At 39.5% G+C, this 21,845-nt stretch overlaps 1 protein-coding gene across 2 annotated transcripts in view; it reads left to right on the top strand.

The window, feature by feature from the left end:
- znf385b (zinc finger protein 385B) overlaps window positions 1–21,845 on the top strand; it is a 78,240-nt gene that overhangs the window by 37,687 nt on the left and 18,708 nt on the right. The gene's annotated exons all lie outside the window — the stretch shown is intronic.

Here is a 21,845-nt window from a genome sequence, read left to right as displayed (position 1 = left end):
TGTGGAAATTGATGTTCTGTGTACCACACACACACACACACACACACACACACACATACACTGATGCCATTTAGGGGCTGCTGCCCCTTTCGGCAGTATATACCATCTAAACTTGCAAAGTATGGTATAAAGATCTGGGCTGCCTGTGATGCCACTTCCTCATATGCTTGGAACTTACAAGTCTACACAGGGAAACCTGATGGAGGAGCCCCCAAGAAACACCAAGGAATGAGAGTTGTCCTCGACATGTCTCAGGGACTCAGTGGACACAACATCACATGCAACAATTTTTTTACCTCGCACAAACTGGGACATGAGCTCCTGAAGAGGAAGCTGACCATGGTGGGAACAATAAGGAAAAAGAGGTCAGAGCTCCCACCTCAACTGCCGACTTCAAAGAAAAGGCCTGTCAAGTCTTCCAAGTTTGCATACACGGCAGACACATCCCTGGTATCCTATGTGCCAAAGAAAGGCAAGAATGTGGTACTCATGAGTACACTGCACAGGGATGGAAGAATCTGTGACCAGGAGCATCACAAACCAGAGACCATCATGGATTATATGATGGCTTATATCTTCATTTGTAAGTTGCTTTGGATAAAAGCATCTGCTAAATACATAAACATAAACGTTATAATGCCACAAAAGGAGGGGTAGACAACATGGACAAGCTGGTGACGGCCTACAGCTGCAAACGGAGGACTCTACGCTGGCCACTGGTGATATTCTTTGACATGTTGGACGTCTCAGCGTATAATGCCTTTGTCATTTGGATGGCACTGAACCCAGAGTGGAAACGAGTGAAGCTCCAGAAAAGACGGCTCTTTCTTGAGGATCTGGGAAAGGCATTAGTGAGACCACAAATCGAGAGAAGAAAACATGTCCCCAGAACCCCAGCCTCTGCAGCCATGGTGAGGAGGATTCAGGAGGAGAATGCTGGTGCCCTGTCCACCCAACCTACAGAACCACAATCTGCAGAGCCTGAAGTAAGTGTGTGATGCTGTTGCAGTACAACAAGAAGAAGCTGTGCGAAGTGTGTGTACCCAAGATGGACAGGAAAACACATTTAGGAAATATACATGCATCAAGTGCAAAAAGTATATCTGCAACACACATACAGTAAAGCTCTGCCCCTCATGTGTTGTATAGGCTAGTGGCTAAAGGCCATGTGTTCTATGGGGCTGATGTGTTGTCTTGACTGATATGTTTACTCTGTGTTCATGTGTTGTGCACCTGAATGGGTTAAATTTCAAGTTCAAAGAAATAAAAGTCAGTAGTTTTGAAAAACCTTGCTTCACTTGTAAATTTTAATGTCTTGATTTTGATTGATTTTCTTTATGTTTTAAATAATAAGTTATAAACATGACCTAACAAAGGTAAAGGGCAAATTTTAACCATATATATTGTTTATACTGCTTGTAATTGGGATAAAGTAAACATCTGTTCAGTATTTTAACATAAAAGTGTTTGATTGTGAGGCATTAAAAGCCACAAAATGCAACGGGTCCATCAGACCCACAAACACTGGCTGAGTAACAACAATATGAACATCACACAAGGGTTAAGGTGTCTACTTGAGCTGAATAACTCAATCTTATTGTAATTTAGCCATTAATCCGATCCGATGGCCTGCATGTAACCACACTCAGACTTAAGCCTATTTTTGTGGTGACGCGTACATTATATGTTTACATTTAAGAAGCATATTGAACACTGGAGCATTTTACTGTGTTTTGCATGAGTGAGTGATCAGAGTTAGTAATATACAATTTGATGCATCCATCCATTTTCTATACCCACGACCCGTCGGTCAGGTCGCAGGGGGGCTGGAGCCTATCCCAGCTGTCATCAGGCAAGAGGCAGGGTACACCCTGGACACCCTGGCCATCACAGGGCCACACAGAGACAAACAACCACATACACTCACACTCAGTGGGTTTACATGATGAGATTAACTTGATTATAGCTATAGTTGGATAATGCTCCTTATCTGAGCAAGGGTAATTATCCTTTGTTACATGGCGGTGAAGGTATCGAATCACTGGCACAAAGCATGCAATACCACAGTAGATGAGTAGCGCTATACCCATTTCAACTATCGCTAATAGAGCCACTTCTTGTTGACGTCTTCACCACCAACAACAATCCAATCCAATTGCCCACATGTAACTGCACTGACTGATTGACTCAACCATGAACTACTCTATCTACCAAAGTATTCTAAAGTCAAATGTGAGGCCATCTGTTTGACAGCTAAAGAGTGGCTGGAACTGGTTCATGCAACAGAACAATGATACCAAACACAGCTGCAAATCTACAACAGAATGACTGAAAATAGAAAGAATCAAGGTGTTGCAGAGTCAGAGTCCACACCTTAACCAGATTGAAAGGTTATGTTGGACCTTATGAGAGCTGTGCATAAATGAATGCTCACAAACCTCACTGAACATAAGCAATGTTATAAAGAAGAGTTGGACCAAAATTCCTCCTTAACAGTGTGAGGGACTGACAACATTATACAATCATTACTTTAAGTTGTTGCTGACAAAGGTGATTCTACAAGCTGTTTAATCATAGGATGTACTTAGTTTTTCCACACACTGCTTCTTCATTTTGACTTAATTTACTAAATTAACAGCACGATGTAATATGTTGTGTTCTTGTGAGCCTTTGATTACCTACGTTTAAGACCTAGAGACCAACTGATTTCTAATGTTCTCATGTACAAAACTGTAAAATTGAAAGGGTGTCTGTTTTCTTTTTCACACCACTGTGAATCCTGTTTCATAGAAATTCTAGAAGCTCGGGTAGCATCAGACAAACACTCAAAATTCACAAATCAATAAATGGCGATTATTCATGATCAAATTTGTGGGCTGAAGAAATTGTTGTTTACTCAGAACAAGAAATAAAACTGGTGCTTGTCTGGAGATTTTCTTCAAGTATTAGAAATTTGATTGATTGTTTTGTTTTGCCACTCCAGCACTACCGATAGTAAGAATTGAAAATTTCCAGAAATTAGATTCCTTGAACACACTCCTGCTCCACAGGGGAAGAACCTCTTTGATCTTTACTGTAATGTTTGCTCTAGTATCACCCTCAGAAATGGCTTTGCCATTTTAGCCCCACTCCTGGGAAGTTGTCATCAATATGTCAGAAAAAATCTCCTATACAGTGTTAGTGTTTTTCTAATGAAATTTCTACTGTACGTGATCATTGGTTACTGTTCTGCCTCTGTTTTTTCTACTGTTTTCCACTGGGACTTAGACAGGAGAGCTCCTGTCTGCTTTCATATTCCTGATTGGTCTGCTGTGTGTGTGTGTTTGTGTTCATTTTGGATGAAGAAGGATCTGAATGTGACCTACTTAGATACACACACACGCAGGCTTGTTATGCTAATGTGTGTGTTTCTCTGCATAATAATAATGCAGTATGATGTCTAATGCTGCTATCAGCAAATGCACTCTCTTTCTATGTCACTCTAACACTCTCTCACTGTGGAGAAGGAATGTTTAAGAAGCAGATGAAAGTGGTAAGACGGGTTCTCCTCCCTGTAGGATCACTGGTGTATTAATATCCCATGTTCTACAGGCTTCATCTGAAATAATTTCAGCTGAAATAATTCCAGCTGCAGATGAAGCAGACTTTTCTGCACTGGGAGGCAGGTGAGGGATCATGAAGTGTAGTGTAATTGACTCCCAGAAGCAAAACAGTACATATACAGTCTCCACCTGAGCCTTTTTAGTGACATGGAAGATGAAGTGGGATTTATGCAACTGAATCTCTTCTTGAGTTCGGAGTACAGCACAATAACTACTTTATACCATTTGTTATTTTTCTAAGTGTGGTTGTGTGAAGTATTTATGAGTAGTAAGTAAGTCTTATCTACAGTAGACAGCGGTCAGAGCTCTCCCACTTAAGAGAATCAGAATTTTTCTGATGGGGAAGCTAAGCTAATAGCTTCTAAGGATGGGGAAACAGAGGAGCAAATTTTCACCATCTAAACAACTTAAACATAAAAAATGTCATAATAGTTCATGCAAACCATATATATGATATGATATAGTAAATTTATATAATAATATATTATATATTATATACCATAATATATATATAGTAAATTTGATATATATATAACTCAATATCACTCATGCATCAGACAGTTGTTTGATCGCAGGTTATGTTTGGCAGCCACTATGCATGAAATCATGCTAAACTACTCAGTTTGAGAAACAGTAAGAAATTAATCTATCAAGACTTTAGCCTATCTGTTTTCTATACTTTAAAGTTATCAAAGGTACAGTTTTGTACCCATAGTTGCCAGAGATCTATTTGTACCTTTACGGTTGAACTAAGGCCTGAAGTATGTACCTGTAGGACAATAATTGAACCTTACAGGACACTATTCTGAGAAGTGTAACTGAACATTTGGGTTCAGGAATTAAAATCTTATGGGCCAAAAAAATCTTATACACCAAACCAGTGTTAAAAACAAGAGGCAGCGGCAGACCTTCCCTGCTGTGCCTCATAATGTTGGCAGCGTTGGGTAAATAACTAACTAACTCTAACTGCCAATTCTAATGTACCAGGTACATGTGTGCAAGAGGACATGAGTTTGCAGCACAGAATTGAGCAGGAGTCTGTAATTTATTCAGTAAGGTGAAAAATATAAACAAAACAATTTTTGTATAAAATCTGGTCATTATCACTTCATTTTCAATAATCCAACATAGTTCTAGCACATTTATAAGCTGCAAAAAAAATGCTTCACTTCAAACTGGACTGTTTTGTACATGTTTGCTTTTATGAAGCATATGAGCTTCATTCACTGAAAAATAACAATAAAGTTATATCACTACACTGAACAGCTAATCAGAGCGATTTCTCACATTGCCTGACCTGACAGCCATTTAACATGACACATCATCTCAAAAAAGCCTTGACGGAGTCCGACTGAGGAGATGATGCATTATACATCGAAAAGACACGAGAGGCAGACTTTTGTACGTTTTTTTTTTTGTCACACATGAGAAAGCACATGTGTAATTAATGATGGCTCAGTTCCTTAAGTGTTCCAAGGAAATAATTAAACAGCGTTTACAAAAGCAGTACCTCTCATAAGTGGAAGGTAGCCATCATTAATACATACATTTATTTTTTTAGAAAAACCAATAGAAAAATCAGTTCTTACAAAGTTCACACTGTCCTTTTTTGTATGTCAGGCTGTCACTTTGACCAACAAATAGGACAAGACACCCAGCACTGATTGATGGGACAGGGCTGGGACCTTGATTTACTATCTAGAGAAAAAGGTTTGCATGAATGGGGCATCCTCTCACCAGTTATGTAACTCGCTAATGTTTCCTCAGTATTTCCCTCTTGACCTTGCCTGCTTCTCTGTATCTGCTGGATATCAGGCGTCCTGTAACCTTCTTACTACATATTTGAATGCATGCTTTTAACGCTTCCATTACCAATGGACATTCATCACTCCAAAAGTCAGTTACTGTTTCCTGGCACTTGCAGGTAGTCAGCAGCCTTGCAATAGTATCCTCGTTTCCTTTGACTTCCAGCTTGAATATTCATGTTTCTGAAGCCCTAATCCAGGTTTTGGCAATTTGCAGGCACAAACCCAAAAACAGAGCACCTAAAATCATATAAACAAAGTGATTAAAAGTCACCCTAAACTTAAATATTTTACATGATTAAAATGTACTCTTTGTCTGAAAAAGAGAGGCAGGTCCCCACAGTATAAATGTGTAAAAAGATTAATGTCCTCACAAGAAGAGTAACACAATGTAAATATGCAGACACACTGTAACAGGATAGATGTGAACCAACAAAAACTGCTCTCTGATCTCATCATGCTTACACAACAGTGTGCAGCAGGGTAATTTAATCTTTAATCCTCCAGTATAATCTGTATGTAGAGTGTGGTTGTCTTTTTCTTTCCGTCTTTTATGTTCCTCCGGGGTAGAGTTTCCCCTCTCTGGAGGAAATGGCAGCAGGGGATTAAGAAGTAACACACACACACTGACAGAAACACACACCTGACGTTGAGGGTTCGGGGGTTCAGATAGCGATGACACATGCCACTCTTGCTTCAGTCACTTGATACAGTCTCTCCCTCTCACTCGCAAACACGATGTGTGTGAGAGGTGGGTGTGTTTGGCTGTTTGTCTGTTCGTAAAAATATGACAGCAGAGTAACACGGACAAGTAGAACAGTGAAGAATTTAACTGATTAAGAGACAGGAGGGAGTAAGTTTTAAGTGTGAATCACGATCAAGATAAAATCAGAACATCTGAGTCAGGTAGGACCTTTTATTAATTATCAATAATGCCACCATTCATACACCATCTCCTCCTTTTAGCCATCATCTGTTCTTGCTGTCACTGTGTGTTTCTGTTGCTGTTGGTTTCGGTCTAACTCCATGGGTTCAAATCGCTTCACAGTCTGTTTTGCAGCACCAGATGTTTCTCTTTACTCTTTCAAGATGGGTACATTTATTATGAGGCATAGATAATTATCTTCTCCTGCAAACCAGACTGGTAAAGATGGCAGAAATTAAGTAAACTTCATCTTCAAGAAGAAATTATTCAGTTCAGATTAGTCTCATTACTTATACAAGCACACAGATTATATGGTTGGGTGAAATCATCATAAACCTTTTAGTCCACCTCCACAAAGGAGTGTTTTGCATATTGATTGATGCTTCACTTGGATGTTTGAGCCTCCCAGCGCAGAACGATGCATGTGAGGAGTTTAACACTAGAGGACTAATTTTAACAAGCTGCAACAATCATAGCAAGAAATCAAAGCCCGTGGTGCAATGAGGAAACCCCTCGGTTATCAAATTATCATTCTTAGCCTACAACCAGCGTTTTGCGGTTTCAACATAGCCTGGAAATATCTAGACCAAGTCTTGAGTGAATGCAGATAATTTACAACCTCAATGCCTAAAACAGTGAAACACCATAAACTGTGAAACACATAATGCAATGATTTGCAAATCTCATAAAGCAGTATTTTGTTCACAATAGAACACAGAAAATGTTGCATATGTTGAAAATTAAACTTGTCACTGAAAAATATGAGCTTGTCTTAATCTTGTTCTGAATTCTTGAGCGAATTCAGGGTTCAACAAAGCAGTAAATCTGATCACTACTGATCAGCCACGTTGGAAGGTAATCTATACAAAGAATTTATCACCTCTCTCTCGTCTGACTGGTCCATACATTTTATAACAGACATTTAAAACCCCTCCTGTTTCCAATTCTGTATATTTGTTGTGACATCATTACTTCCTATGTCTATGTTGTTTAAACATTAAAGTAAGAAAAAACATTTTTATATACGAGTAATCTGCTGAACCTAGTTAACCAGTAATTGTCTGTAGGGAAATAAAACAAGTGCATCTGCCAAGAGGCACCACTGTACTGACTCCTGTACTGTTTGAGGAATGTTTGAGGAGTTTTCATAACAATCCAAGAGCAAAAAGCAATAATCCACGAGGAACTGTTTTACAAGCGCATATGAGAAAAATGAATTTGTGTTACTGAACATGTAATAGTGTATTTGAGATCAGAGAACCATTATTGATGTGGAGCATAGCATAAGCAGGGACTTATTGCTTCCGCTCAAAACTCTGCTCTGTGTCAGTATATATATGGTCTAAACCGTTGATATTTGGAGATTACATAACCCCACCACTAGAGCTTCTTTTTTCTTCCCCAGTACACAATTCTTACTCGAGGATTGACTTCATGCTGTTAGACTCTAAACTTGTCGTAACCTCGCATTACCATAATATTTTAATAAGCGAAGATGCTCTAGTGTCCCTCAATATCAAATTTAATCACCGCAAGAGCGCTCGTACTTTTGAGATTTGATACACAGTCTTAAAAGATAAAAGCTTATTAAACTATATGTCAGATATGTTGCCCGAAATTATAGCTATAAATGATAAGGGGAGAGGTCAATTACTCAATATAATGGCAAATTGTTAAGGTGGTGCTCAGTCGTAACATCACTCCTTATATGGTGTTATGGAAGTTTTTAATCGCTTCCTTCCTAATACCTCTGATGAGCAATGAAATAGAGAAACTTACTTTTTCTGCCGGCCGGCTAAGTTTTTATTCTTCGTTGCAAGGAAAAAGATCAGTCCACACCATTCAGCAGCAATGGTATGAAAAGATACAAACAAAAGGAATCCAGAGTATTTATACCTTTAGATGTGTAACAACATCTCCAGAGGGGGGCAGGATGCAGTCTTGATGATAAACAGGAGGTTAAAACAATTATCTTGTCTGAGTGTTAATTAAGAAGTAAATAGTTTAAAACAATTAGCGTGTCTGGGTGATACAAATGGTTAATGTGGATTGGAGGGTCTGTCAGTCCTGAGACATAAAAATTACCATCACAATGGCAAGGATAAAAAAAGTCATGTCCCCACCATGTCCAGAGCCTTGAGTATCTCAGGGTGAATCCACCCCTGGTGGGGTGAATGCGGCATGTAGTGAAGCGCTTTGAGTGGTCAGCTAGACTAGAAAGTAGCTATACAAGCTATACAAGTACAAGTCCATTTACCATTTACCATTCTTAAGCTTGACGGCTTCCCTCACCACTGGTGTCAACCAGTGGGTCCTCAAGTTACTGCCACAACTACTGGAATAGTCCATTCAGATTCCATGTTCTCAACCTTTGCAAGAAAAATTTTCCCTTAGGTGTGAGTTGAAGATCTTGTGGACAGCGGCTTCCACCAGACATTTCAAGTTCACCATCACTACTCGTTTGGGCTTACCAGGTCTGTCCAGCAGTCTTCCGCCCCAACAGATCCAACTCATCACTGGGAGGTGATCAGTTAACAGCTCTGCCCCTCTCTTCAACCGAGTGTCCAAGACATATGGCTGCAGATCGACGACAAGGTTGATAATCGACCTTTGGCCTAAGGTGGCCTGGTACCAAGTACACTTATGAACCACTACATGATGTTCGTAATGGACAATCCATAACACAGAAGTCTAAAGACAACCACGAGTGGAATCTGAAATCTTCTTCAGGCTGAGCCTGTCCGAGCCCCAGGACCTAAGCCTCGGCCACCAGGCGCTTGCTGGTGAGCTCCTACCCAGGCCTGGCTCTAGGAGGGTGCCTTGGTTTCCCTTTTCCAGGCGAGGTAACCTTTGTTGTGTGGTGCCCCTCCATCAAGGTCTTTGAATTGCTCTTATTGTGACACATTATTGTGAGAAACTCAACTTTAAATTTTTGTCTGACCAAGCCTGTCTCTGCCATAGCATTTTAAAAAAAAAACTCAATAGTAGTCCAATACAGTACAGTTTAGACAGATATGAATTTGAATTTTCAATGAAGAGAGAGATTTCTTGTCTGAGTATAGAAGTTAGAATTATTTGCATATTTTCACTGATCAGCCATATGGCTGATAAGTAAGTAGGTCCTCATTATGCCACTTCAAAGTAAGTCCCCATTGCATTCTGCCTCTCTTCTACTTGTCAGCAGGCAGTCAGTCCTGCACACCTCAGCGCTGTGTGCAGTTTGCTCAGCTAACGAGATAGCAGAATGGCGTTTATTTTGTGGAATTTGTTGCATTATTTTAAATTTGTATATGAAAAGAACAATAACAAAATGCCAGTAAAATTCATGCCGTGCCTTGGTGATAAGTGTCTGTCAGCAGCAAAAAAAAACGTACTTCAGATTCAATATTTGAAGAAGCATCTGTGGGCTAAGCAGAAATCCACAATGTTATGGAGAAAAAAACAACGTAGTCAAGCTCGTTTTTGCAGCATCTTTGGGGAACACATTCATCAGAGATACGTGTCACCAGAGCTGTATACAAGGATTCCCAATGACAATGAGTGTTAGGCTTATGTCTTATGTCTCTTGATAACATTTGTGCATGTATGGCCACAAACACGCTGGTGCCTCCATGTCTGTGTCCTGTACATACATCATTTGTTATTTACTTTATCAGGGAACAGCCTGACCTTTTCGCGCATGATGCAGAGACAGACAGTATATGGTGTAGGCATGTGTAGTAATTGTTTCTACAACAATACAGGTAATGTATTGCTGTAGCACCTACAACGACCGAGGTTAGCATTCATCTTGACTAAGATTGCCACTCTGAAGAAAATCAAGGAATAAGCTGCTTATGTGGTAAAGGAGATGCTACCAACATCAGTAGAGCCGCCATCTTTCTGGAGGATCATTAATAAAATGACTTATTCGGCTATAAGCATGGAGCTCCAATTGCTTATTTAGATTTTTTTTATTTTTGAAGATATACATCTATAAAGTGATGCAAAAAGGATGTCACATCTGTCTCTCTTGTTATTAACAGGCAGAGCTTCAGGTTATTAACCACAGAACAGGTAGTTTGATGGGAATATTTTGAGGTAGATTCAGTTTTTCAATTCAATTCAGTTTTATTGAGATTGTGCCAAATCACTGAGCCAAGGCATTTTAAAGATATGGCCCAGCTCAAGTCAATTAAAATCCAATACAATTACAATACAATCAAATCAAATAAATAAAAATCTAAATTAGTCCAATGCCAATAAAATACATTTTAAAAGTTGCAGAGCTAAGAGAACCAACAGATTGTATTAAAACTTCTCCTCAATTGAATCCGCTGTCCTAAGTATACACAAGGCGATGGTTGATGGTGGTAGATGTACTGTAACTGAAAATGTTGTGTGAAACTCCATCCATCCATCCATTTTCTATGCCGTCAATCCGTCGGTCGGGTAGCGGGTGGGCTGGAGCCTATCCCAGCAGTCATCGGGTGAAAGGCGGGGTACACCCTGGACAGGTCGTTGTGTGAAACTCAGTAAGCCAATTTTGATTTATACACCAGGGTGAGTGATTAAATATCAACCACATTTCTTAGTAACCACACCCATTGGATAGAGCCATGCAGGTCAGATCAGTTACAGCAGGCTCAGTCTGTAGCGCTCGGTGTAGCAGAACACTGTGTGAGATTTTCCTTCACGTGAGCTTCCAATCTGAGCTAACAGCGAGTGTAAATATGTGTGTGTGTGCAAGAGACCAATAGGGGTGTGAATGCCAGAAATAACTTTGGCTGCAGCCAGAATCATAAATCTGACTGTTGCAGAGGAAACTGGACTGACCAGCAGGACACTGGATGTTACAAATGAGAAAAGGATTAGAATCATTTTTATAGAGCATTAAATCTCAGCAGCTGCTGAAGTCAGGAAAGGACACACCAGGAGGGAAGCAGTGGTTATTTAAATGTTTCTAACTTTGCAGTTGGCTGATCTTAAGGCTTTAAAGCAGTAAAGTTCAGTGAATTTCAGCTGAAATAATGTGTGGGTTCAGTTGATGACATGTAATGCCTGAATTTACTATGTTGACAAATAGTAGGCAGTTTTAAAATTTATATGATTACAGCTCTGTTTGGGGAGTGCTTGGGGGAGCATGCTGAAACTTTACTTCTATTAGCTTTACTACACCTTAACTGTTTTGAAAGCAAAACAGTAGAGAAGTTTGTGAACATTACAACTATGTTGTTCTGACTAACTTTGAAGTACACTGACTTTTGTCAGTCATTCCCTGGCCTTGATTTTGGCTTCCCACCTTGCACCACATTGTTTTTCTTGACAGTCGCTTGACAGTTTTTGTGGGCTTTTAATGGAATCTTTGTGGGCTCTTCAACATGACAACAAATTCATGGATATGGCTGTACATAAACAGGTTTCATACGGAGATTTGTTTTAATGACAGAACTCTAGGGGGAGCTAAAGTTTCTGCCAAATTCTCTCAGGCTACTTTAAATTTTCCCACAGGAGGTGTCATCCACTTGTATTCAGTTCATTGTCATTGGGAAATGAGTGGAAAGGTTAGGTAGTGGAACAGAGGGTATGGGCAATCTCAAGGAACTGTAAATGAGAACACTCCTGCCCACCTTCAAGTTAAAATATATAATTTTTTAGGACAATGTTATATAGGGGGCTACATGTGGTTAGCACTGTCGCCTCACAGCGAGAGGGTTCCAGGTTCAACTCCCGGCTGGGGCCTTTCTGTGTGGAGTTTACATGTTCTCCCCGTGAATGCGTTGGTTCTATAGGATTCAGTTAGTTCTCTCGCTGGAGCCCTACGAGTACAGCAATTAGGGCTAACTGGGCTTTCACAGGTTTCACTGAGTTTTGTTGTTTCTTTGTGCAACCAGAATTGATTTAAACTCAGTTCCAGAGTCCAGCTTAAGTAGATTACACACACCCAGGATCAAATTGGTTAAAAATGTTCAAATCCAGTTTCAGACATGTCAAACTCAGTTAGAGTTGTACCTTTTGGCTATTCTAAAATGGTTTGCTCCAGTCTTAGAGCTGGTCTAAACCGATTATACTAAGCATCAGGTTCAAACCAGACAGATCTAAAGATTGTTTCTGATACCATTATGACTCACTTTAAGTAAGTTTCAGACCACAAACCAGATATTTCCATATTCATATTGGTTCAAATCCCCCCAGGTTCACTTAACAGATCTAAATGGGTAATTACCTTGTATAAACTGTACTGAACTTGTTATGGTATTCTAGTAAGAAATCCAATTAGTTCCATCAGACAGATATTAGCTTATTTTTGTTTCCAGTGTCATGCTGTTTAAAACAGTCAGACTAAATTATTTCAGATAAGTCTAGTTATTTCTGGTACCTGTATGATATATATAAAAAGTGTCTGTGTCTTTTCCTAAAACTTCTTATATTTTGCATTATAATGGTTCAAATCAGTCAGTTCCAGTATGATATCAAACTAATAAGAAACCAGTATCTTTGCTGGCCTATATTTATACCTGTGTCTGGCTGGTTTAAACCATCTTTTCATAGTAGCTGTAAATGCTCTGCACCAGTCACATTGTACTTATTTCAACTGGTCCTTTCCCACTTTAAAATCAGATTGCTCTAACTGGTTTTGGCATATGGTTTAATCAGTCTGTTTCTTACAGCATCAGACTGATTATACTAGTGAAAGTAAAGTCTGTTAGAGTAGTGTAAACAAGTAATTTTTTTCTTAAAATATCAGACTGAACCAATTATCCATCATTATGGCCTGTTTCCGTGTAAAGTTTTCAATTTACTTAATGCAAATGAAAAAGAGTTGTTTAAAGATCTCTGTAACACTCAGTGCTACCCTTAAAATATTTTTGGCAACTCAGTAATGGCCTCAAATAACTAGATCATTGCTTCGATGTTGGCTGGGTTTCATGCTGGTTTACAGACTGTTTCCGTGAGATGTATTAGATGTTTAGATCAGTATTTATAGCGGCTTCTTAGAACAGAAACTTACTGTAAAAGAGAAGGGTCACTGTGTGTGCTTGTGCCTGTGCGCGTTGTAACCAGATCTCAAAGGACAGAAAGGACAGAATTAAGACAACCCTGTCAGCATGCTATTCGTCATACTCACACTTTCTGAAAAATGTCATCAATTGTTACAGATCATAAATAAAATTTGATCATGCTGAAAGGTAAAAGTGACAGTTTTCAGTGTGTGAATTCATACTGTAAAGTTACTAGTGTTCACAAAAAAAATCTAGATACTAAAGGGAGTTTTAAAGACTTTAATGGTCTTAAAGAGGACAAAAATAGTTCGTCTGGATGTTAAGGGGTCTTTGAAGTTGTTAGACTGCCCCTGAACAGCTTAAAGGGGTTTTAAATGAGCTTTTAATGGTCTGTAATGTTGTAACAGCAGTTAATATAGATATGGTTCTGACAGCTGGAAGAAAGTATAATCGTGTTTATTAATGTTGACTGGGAAGAGAAGGTACTTGAAGGTGTCTTTGAAAAGATAAGAGTGGTCTGGAATGGTTCTTTTGGCTGTTCTTTATGGGGTGGTTTTGATAGTCTATCTATCTATCTATCTATCTATCTATCTATCTATCTATCTATCTATCTATCTATCTATCTATCTATCTATCTATCTATCTATCTATCTATCTATCTATCTATCTATCTAATGAAGATGATGACCCCCATTAGCTGTTATCAAAAGTGGGACGAGCTAGTCTTCTTGGGATCCACAAATCAAACAACAAATTTAAAAAAAACAAATCACTTAATGATAATATAAAAGCAATAAAACATTGTAGACATCATTAGAAAACATCATCCGAAATTATTCCATACTATTTACTATAATACTATAATAAATTATTAATCAGTATTACATTCATTATTACATTCATATAGTCCAGTTCCTCTTCACAAATTTAAATAGTGCATTCTCAAATGTTACTTGAAAGATATTTTCCTATTCAATTTACGTATATTCAGTGGACAATTATTCCAATGATTGGTGGCACGATAAATAACTGTTTTCTTTAACGCATTTGATTTCGGACGTGGTAACATCATCTCGCCATCATCGGCTGACCTAGTCAAATGACAATGAACCTGATCACATCTGAAAATTTGGTTATATAAGAAAATGGGTTGAGAAGAGAAGACAGTGCTTCTGAAAAATGTAGTTGTATTGAAAGCCAGCCTGTTCTCTACCGTTAACCAGGAAAGTTGACGCTGCATACTAATCAGTCTGTGTTTGTTCTTATGGGACAATGTAATACTAACCGGGCAGCTCTGTTTTGGGCAGTTTGTAATTTCTTTAGTTGACCTTTAGATGCGGAGGACCGTACAGGTGACACAAAAGTAATGATTTAGCCATCTGTCCCACAATGTGTGTAGGGACATAAAAAAGACATTTCCTCACCATGGAGATACTACAACCCATCTTATTCACTATGGTATCAATGTGTTCTGCCCATGACAACTGACTAATTATTGTGCCCAATAATTCTACTTTGTCTACCTGTTCTATAGGTTCCCCAGACAAGTTAAAGCTCATCTTTGGTGTAGATGACAGTTTATGACTCGATCCCAAGATAATTGATTTGGTTTTCGAGATATTCAGTCCCAACTTATTTTGTCCAATCAAAAACCATATTTAACTGAGCTGATAAAACATTGTCCAGTTCACTAACCATTTTTGCAGCATAATACAATGTGGAATCATCAGCATACATTTGCACAGTTGCTTTACACAAAACTGATGGGAAATTGTTTGTGAAAATAGCATATAAGAGTTGTCCCAGGCAGCTCCCTTGCGGTACCCCGCAATCCAAGACCTTAGAATGAGACCAGCTGCCAGTTTAATAAACCTGTTGCGTCCTTCTTGTGAAATAACTCTTCATAAATTGGATGGCGGTTGGACTAAACCCATAGCATTCTAGTTCTAGTACCAATGAGTAGATTGTGATCTATGACATCGAATGCTGCACTAAAATCAAGTAATACAGCACCAGTCATCTTAGAGTGATTAATTTCCTTGAGCCAATCATCTGTCATTACTGTAAGGACAGAACAAGTTGAATGGTTATATCTGTAAGCATGTTGAAAATCTGTGTTCAAGCAGTTATAGTCAAAGTATTCCTGTATTTGTGAGTGGACTATTCTCACCATAAGTTTACTAAGAATTGGGAGAATAGTGATAGGTCTACTGTTCTTCCCAGTGAGAGCTAGTCTGCCATTTAGTTAAGTGAATAATTTTACCTTCTTTCCAGATAGTAGGAAAAACACCTTTCATTAAGCATGCATTAAGCATGATGTGAGTTATTGTTGTTATTTTTTGAAAAATTAACATTATAGTTACACCATAACTTTGTTAACTGAATGCTCTCCAGTTTAATGGTTAAGTTCTGTGACTTTGGACAATCTGCCCTTGTATGGATAAGGTGCATTTTCAGCACAGCACTAATCCTCTTGCTACATTGAGCGCAGTGTACTGCTCCTGGTGTGTTAACATTACATTATCAGCATGTTTCTGAAAAATGTGTAGATCTCCATGTACAATTTAATGATGTTAATATATAGAAACGTTTAAAAGCAATAATTAACTGTACACATGCGTTACTACAAGTTATGCTGTGTAAATCTCCGGCTAGTTCCACTACAGTTGATACCATAGCATTGTTTAGAAGCATCTGCTGCTAACTTACACTGCTAATTTACACTATTACACTGAACTGTTTCCATCTTGGATCAATAATAAATCTACATCTAAATATAGAGCTTTGGTGTTTTTGTTATGACTGGGGGAATAACTTAATTATGTTTGCCATTCCTGTATTAATTTACAAAAGGGATGCCCAGGTTGTGATGACAGTTAACTTGCACAAATACCATAACTTGCCACAGCTAGCATGGCAGTATGTCCTTAGCCAACATACAAACACACAGAAACAAACTCAAACATAATGTTGCAGCCTTGTTGGCTGAACGTCTCCGGTAGCTCATTGACTCTGATTTAAACTGATATAATTCCATGCTTCTGTCAGATTAGAAACCTTCTTTCAGAGCGCACCGCTATCTCACTCAGCTGTGCAGCAAGCCTTGAGCTACTTGGGGGTCTCCAACCCTCCAAACAGACTGCTAACAGACAGTGAAAACAGGACTGAGACAAGACTCACTGTGCATAAACCAAAAGGTATTTTGGCCAAAGCCAGTTTCATATATCTCAATAAGAGAATTGTGTCAAGTTGTTAAGAAAAAGAGCATTAAAGGGCATTGCAAAAACTAAAAATGTTTTTAGGGGATTGCTTCTTCAGTGGGACTGAACAAGTTGTAAAGAATATTTTTTGTTTGTTTCTAAGAGGGGTCCTTCAGGAGGTTCTAAGATTTAAAAAGAAAAAAAAAACAGCGTTCAATTTGTTCTGAGTTTTTTTTTTGTAGGGGGTTCTGTGTATCACAGCATGATTAAAACTGATAACGGCAGTGGTGCACCATTTAGTCCTTTAATTTAGCTCCTGACTACCTCAACCCCTTGAATAAACTTTTAACTAATCTGTTCATATTTGTTCTAATTCAATTAAACTTTCTCCGAACTCTTAAAACTATCATTGTCAGAAAAGCCACGAGGGTCATGAAGCCTACTCACTCTCAAAGCCCTATATGCTGTTATGTATACACTGCACAGTAAAGTTGACGGTGCACTTTTCCTGGCAGTGAATCAATCTCTGTAATACCTTGATACTAACCGTCAATCCAACAGATAATTATGCAAAATGCTTTAAAAAAAAAAATGTTATGTTATCTGTTAATGAACAGTTTTCTGTTTTATAGTGGGTGTTAGTGTTCTCTTTAGTAATGACAGATTTATCACGCTAATGTTCCATCTTTATTGTGACCGTGTTTTTGGAGGCAAAACTTTAATTTTGGCAGATCCACCCAGCTGACACATAATACTATTGTCAAGAGCGATGGTGAGGTAGGACCCAGATGCAGTTCTTTCAATAAATCAAAAGGTTTATTCCAGAAAAACACATAAACATAAAGCGCGGCAGAGCCAGATAAAAAAATACTTAAACTGTGAATTAACGATAAACAAGACTATGAAAACGAGACCAGACTATGAATAAATAACTTGGAAACAAGACTATGAGGCAGGAGACCAGACTTAACTTCGGTGGCAAGCATGAAGGGTTGTGCGGATTCTGCAATGAACATGAGTAAACCAGGAAACTAAATACTGAGGAAGGAGTGATTACTGAATGAGTGCAGCTGATGACAATGAAGCAGGGGACATGAGTGAAGCTGATAGCAGGGGCATGACAAGAACATGACAGAAAACATAACAAATGACCTGAAAACATGGTTATCAAAACATAAACTGGACAGACCTTCCATAGGCGTGGGCGAAGACAACGATGAGCCCACCTGGGCTTCCATAGGCGAGGAGGAGAACGATGAGCACCCCTGGGCTTCCATAGGTGCGGGCGAAGACAACGATGAGCCCCCCTGGACTTCCATAGGCGCGGGCAAAGACAACGATGAGCGCACCTGGGCTTCCATAAGCGCGGGCGAAGACAACGATGAGCACCCCTGGGCTTCCATAGGCACGGGCGAAGACAACGATGAGCCCACCTGGGCTTCCATAGGCGAGGAGGAAAACGATGAGCACCCCTGGGCTTCCATAGGCGTGGGCGAAGACAACGATGAGCCCACCTGGGCTTCCATAGGTGAGGAGGAAAACGATGAGCCCCCCTGGACTTCCATAGGCGCGGGCAAAGACAACGATGAGCGCATCTGGGCTTCCATAGGCGAGGAGGAAAACGATGAGCCCACCTGGACTTCCATAGGCGTGGGCAAAGACAACGATGAGCGCACCTGGGCTTCCATAGGCGTGGGCAAAGACAACGATGAGCGCACCTGGGCTTCCATAGGCGTGGGCAAAGACAACGATGAGCACACCTGGGCTTCCATAGGCGTGGGCAAAGACAACGATGAGCCCACCTGGGCTTCCATAGGCGAGGAGGAAAACGATGAGCACCCCTGGGCTTCCATAGGCGCGGGCGAAGACAACGATGAGCCCACCTGGGCTTCCATAGGCGAGGAGGAAAACGATGAGCCCCCCTGGACTTCCATAGGCATGGGCAAAGACAACGATGAGCGCACCTGGGCTTCCATAAGCGTGGGCAAAGACAACGATGAGCGCATCTGGGCTTCCATAGGTGCTGGCGAAGACAACGATGAGCCCACCTGGGCTTCCATAGTCGCAGGCGAGGAGGGAAATGTGCCCACCCGGCCCACCCCCGGCGACGCCCACAGCCCCCTCCTTGAGGAACTTCCAGACGTCCCCGAATTGGTGTGGGTGGGTGGGTGTATGGGACGGACTCTGACCACCGGAGCAGGCTTGTTTGTGGCAACAGGAACTATGGTCGTGGCAACAGGAACTATGGTCGTGGTCGCAGGCTTGGAGGAGGAGCCCGGCGGAAAGGCCGGGTCGGGCTGGACGAAGGCAGGCTGTGCCGTGGCAGCGGAGTCAGCGGGCTGTGCCATGGCGGCGGAGTCAGCGGGCTGTGGAGGAGGCAACACAGGAGACAGAGCTGGTGAGGCAAAAGAAGAGGTGAAAGTCTGGCGGAGAGCGCGAGACACTTCGACCGAGTGATTTGTTGTTAGATGTAGGCCTCACTAAACACTAAGTATTCAATGCTCCCATTCAGCATGTTTAGGCTTTACATGCCATTGACGATGCCTATCCAGATGTGCAAGCTGCCAGTTCCATAGGCATTTATGCGCCCCATACCATTAGAAATGCAGGTTTTTGATCTAAGTCCTGATAAAAAGTGGGATGCTCCCTCTCCTCTTTAGTCTGCAGGACAGAGCATTAATGATTTTCAAAATAAATTTAAACTTTTCATTAATCTGACCACAAAACAATTTTCCATTTTGTCTCAGTCCATTTTAAAGATCCAGAGAATACGTTGGTGTTTCTTAATTATTTTCACATATGGCTTCTTTTTTATAGCTGGATGGTGCCTCTCCTGGTGAAGGTGAACCCATACTTGATAAGAAATTCATTCAAAAAATTAATTCATTCATTCATAAAAAAAAATGTTCTTTTCTGTCAGTTCAGCTACTGCAAATTTCTATTACCAATGCAAATCTATTATCAACTAGATCAGTTATCTCTTCATCACTTGCAGCCTGTGCAGAATGCAGCTGCTCACATGTTGACAGAGAGGAGATGAAGTCATCACATCACTCCTGTGCATGCTTCCTTTCACTGGCTCCCTGTTGGTTTCAGGATCCAGTGTAAGATTTTATCAATTTTTTTTAAAGCCTTAAATGGTATGGATCTGTGATACTTATCTGAGCTGCTACGCCAACAAGCTCAAGTTAGAGCACTGAGGTCATCGACCCTGCTCCTCCTAGATGTTCCATTTTCCATGCTTAAAACCAGGAGTGATAGAGCCTTTTTAGTGGCTGCTGCAGAGTTATGGAACAATATGCCTCTTCATATTTGAGCTGCTTAGACACTGTCAGATTTTAAGTCCCTACTTAGACCCATTTCTTTGCATTGGCTTTTAAATACAGTTGAGGTTGACATTTATTTGAACCTTTTCCTCCTGTTATTTAAATTTTTTGGTGTATTTATTATATTTTTATTGGATGTTATTTGTTTATGCATTGAACAACACTTTGAGTAACTTGTTGTAAATTTGCTTTATAAATTAACTGGACCCTGACCTTATTATGATAGGACATTTGTGGATGGCATGGGGAACTGTTCACAGCCAAGGATTTCTGGAAATGTGATGCCGCGATTACCAGGCACTTAGTAATGGTTTTCAACTGGAGAGATGTATTGATATTCTCTGAATCTTTCGATGATATTGCCTACTGTATTGGGTGGAATATTGAAAGTCTTCACTATTGGAACAACATTATGAAATATATATATATTTTTCCAGGTTTCGGAATCTCTGTCCTTCTTTACTTCTGAAAGACTCTGCCTCTCTGGGATGCTCTTTATACCCAATCCTGTTACTGACCTGTTGGCAATTAATCTAATTAGTTGCAACATGTTCCTCCTGCTGTTTTTTTTTTTAGTACAACTTACTTTTCCATGCTTATTTTTTGCCCCTGCCCCAACTTTTGTGAGATGTTTGCTGCCATCAAATATATTTTAAATATTTGACATGTTCTCTATGTTCTATTATGGTTTGAATATCATCTCATGGAAATAATTTGAAAATAATTGGATTGTGTTTTTATAGAATTTTTACCCAATATCCCAACCATTTGGAATTGGGATTGTACATTTACAAAGAATGTGGACACAAGATGGCATTTAGGATTGGTCAAACTGATGTTTTTCTAAATGGAAAACAAGGGCGTAGACCAAATCAGTGTTTCCACCCACATGTAACACAAGTAACACCTTCACGTGTGAGAAGGGAACAAACAAAGCCAGTGGCAGTTCACACTTTAGATTCCTCACCATCTTTTGTTCAAATAGCTCACCAGAACAACATGCTGCGTCTCAGCTGCTTTCTACAGCATGCACATTTATTTTATGTACTTGCACTTTGAATGTAATTACTTTTTTGATATCACATATTTTTATTTTGCGATCATCTCTTGCTGTGTTCAGTATTGGTCTTTATTTTTATGTATGATGGTTTGTGCTCTTTCTGACATTAAATGGATATTAATGGGAACTGAGTTGCACAAAGTTGCTTTTGTGTCAACTGGACACAATAACTCATCATGCAGTCACTTATGCATGTTTTCTCTGCATATTATTACCTTTCTCTGCCTCTACCACCTGCATCTCCATAACATTTTCCTATGTTCCTCATAATGTTCCTATAAAGCAGATCAGCTGCTTAGGTCTCCAGATTGTAACACTATAAACTTGAAAAATGATTTACTCCATTTGTTCCTTAGAAAATTTGTCTTCATATCTCTCAGGGATATATTTGATCTCTGAACAATTAAAAGCTTTTTATTAATGTTTGACCCATTAATTTCAACACAAATGCTGATACCCTTTTTTTATTGTTCTTATGACTCTATGTATGCATTTCTGGCTCAGAATATATGGATAATTCTTGATGTCTATATTGTCACAATATCACATGTCACAACAATGTGGTATTTTTGATTGAGAAACATGATAGAATAATTGGAATTCAATCATTCATTGTGGCATCAACAACAGCTATTTTATGCCTTAAATATAATAAATATAATGTATATATCAATTAACTTGTGGTTAGAGGGCTGTAGAGACATCAGTAATAATTAGAAATAAAAGGCAAAATTGCCATCTTCATAATTTAAGGAAAATATAACATAATAAAAAAAAGCCATTTGTATTTACATGGTCTTATGAAAAAACTGTTTGGGGTCATGTGTATGTGCTCCCACTGTGTTGTAATAGGAAATTTCCTGATCTTCTCATTTGGATGTGGTAATGGTGGTGTTAATGCAGGCCTAAAAACTTGACAACAGAAAATCTGGGTTACTTACTTA

Source organism: Leuresthes tenuis, unplaced genomic scaffold, assembly GCF_036924035.1.
Source record: "Leuresthes tenuis unplaced genomic scaffold, fLeuTen1.0.hap1 SCAF_12, whole genome shotgun sequence".
Lineage (NCBI taxonomy): Eukaryota > Metazoa > Chordata > Actinopteri > Atheriniformes > Atherinopsidae > Leuresthes > Leuresthes tenuis.
This window is presented reverse-complemented; position numbering and strand designations above follow the sequence as displayed.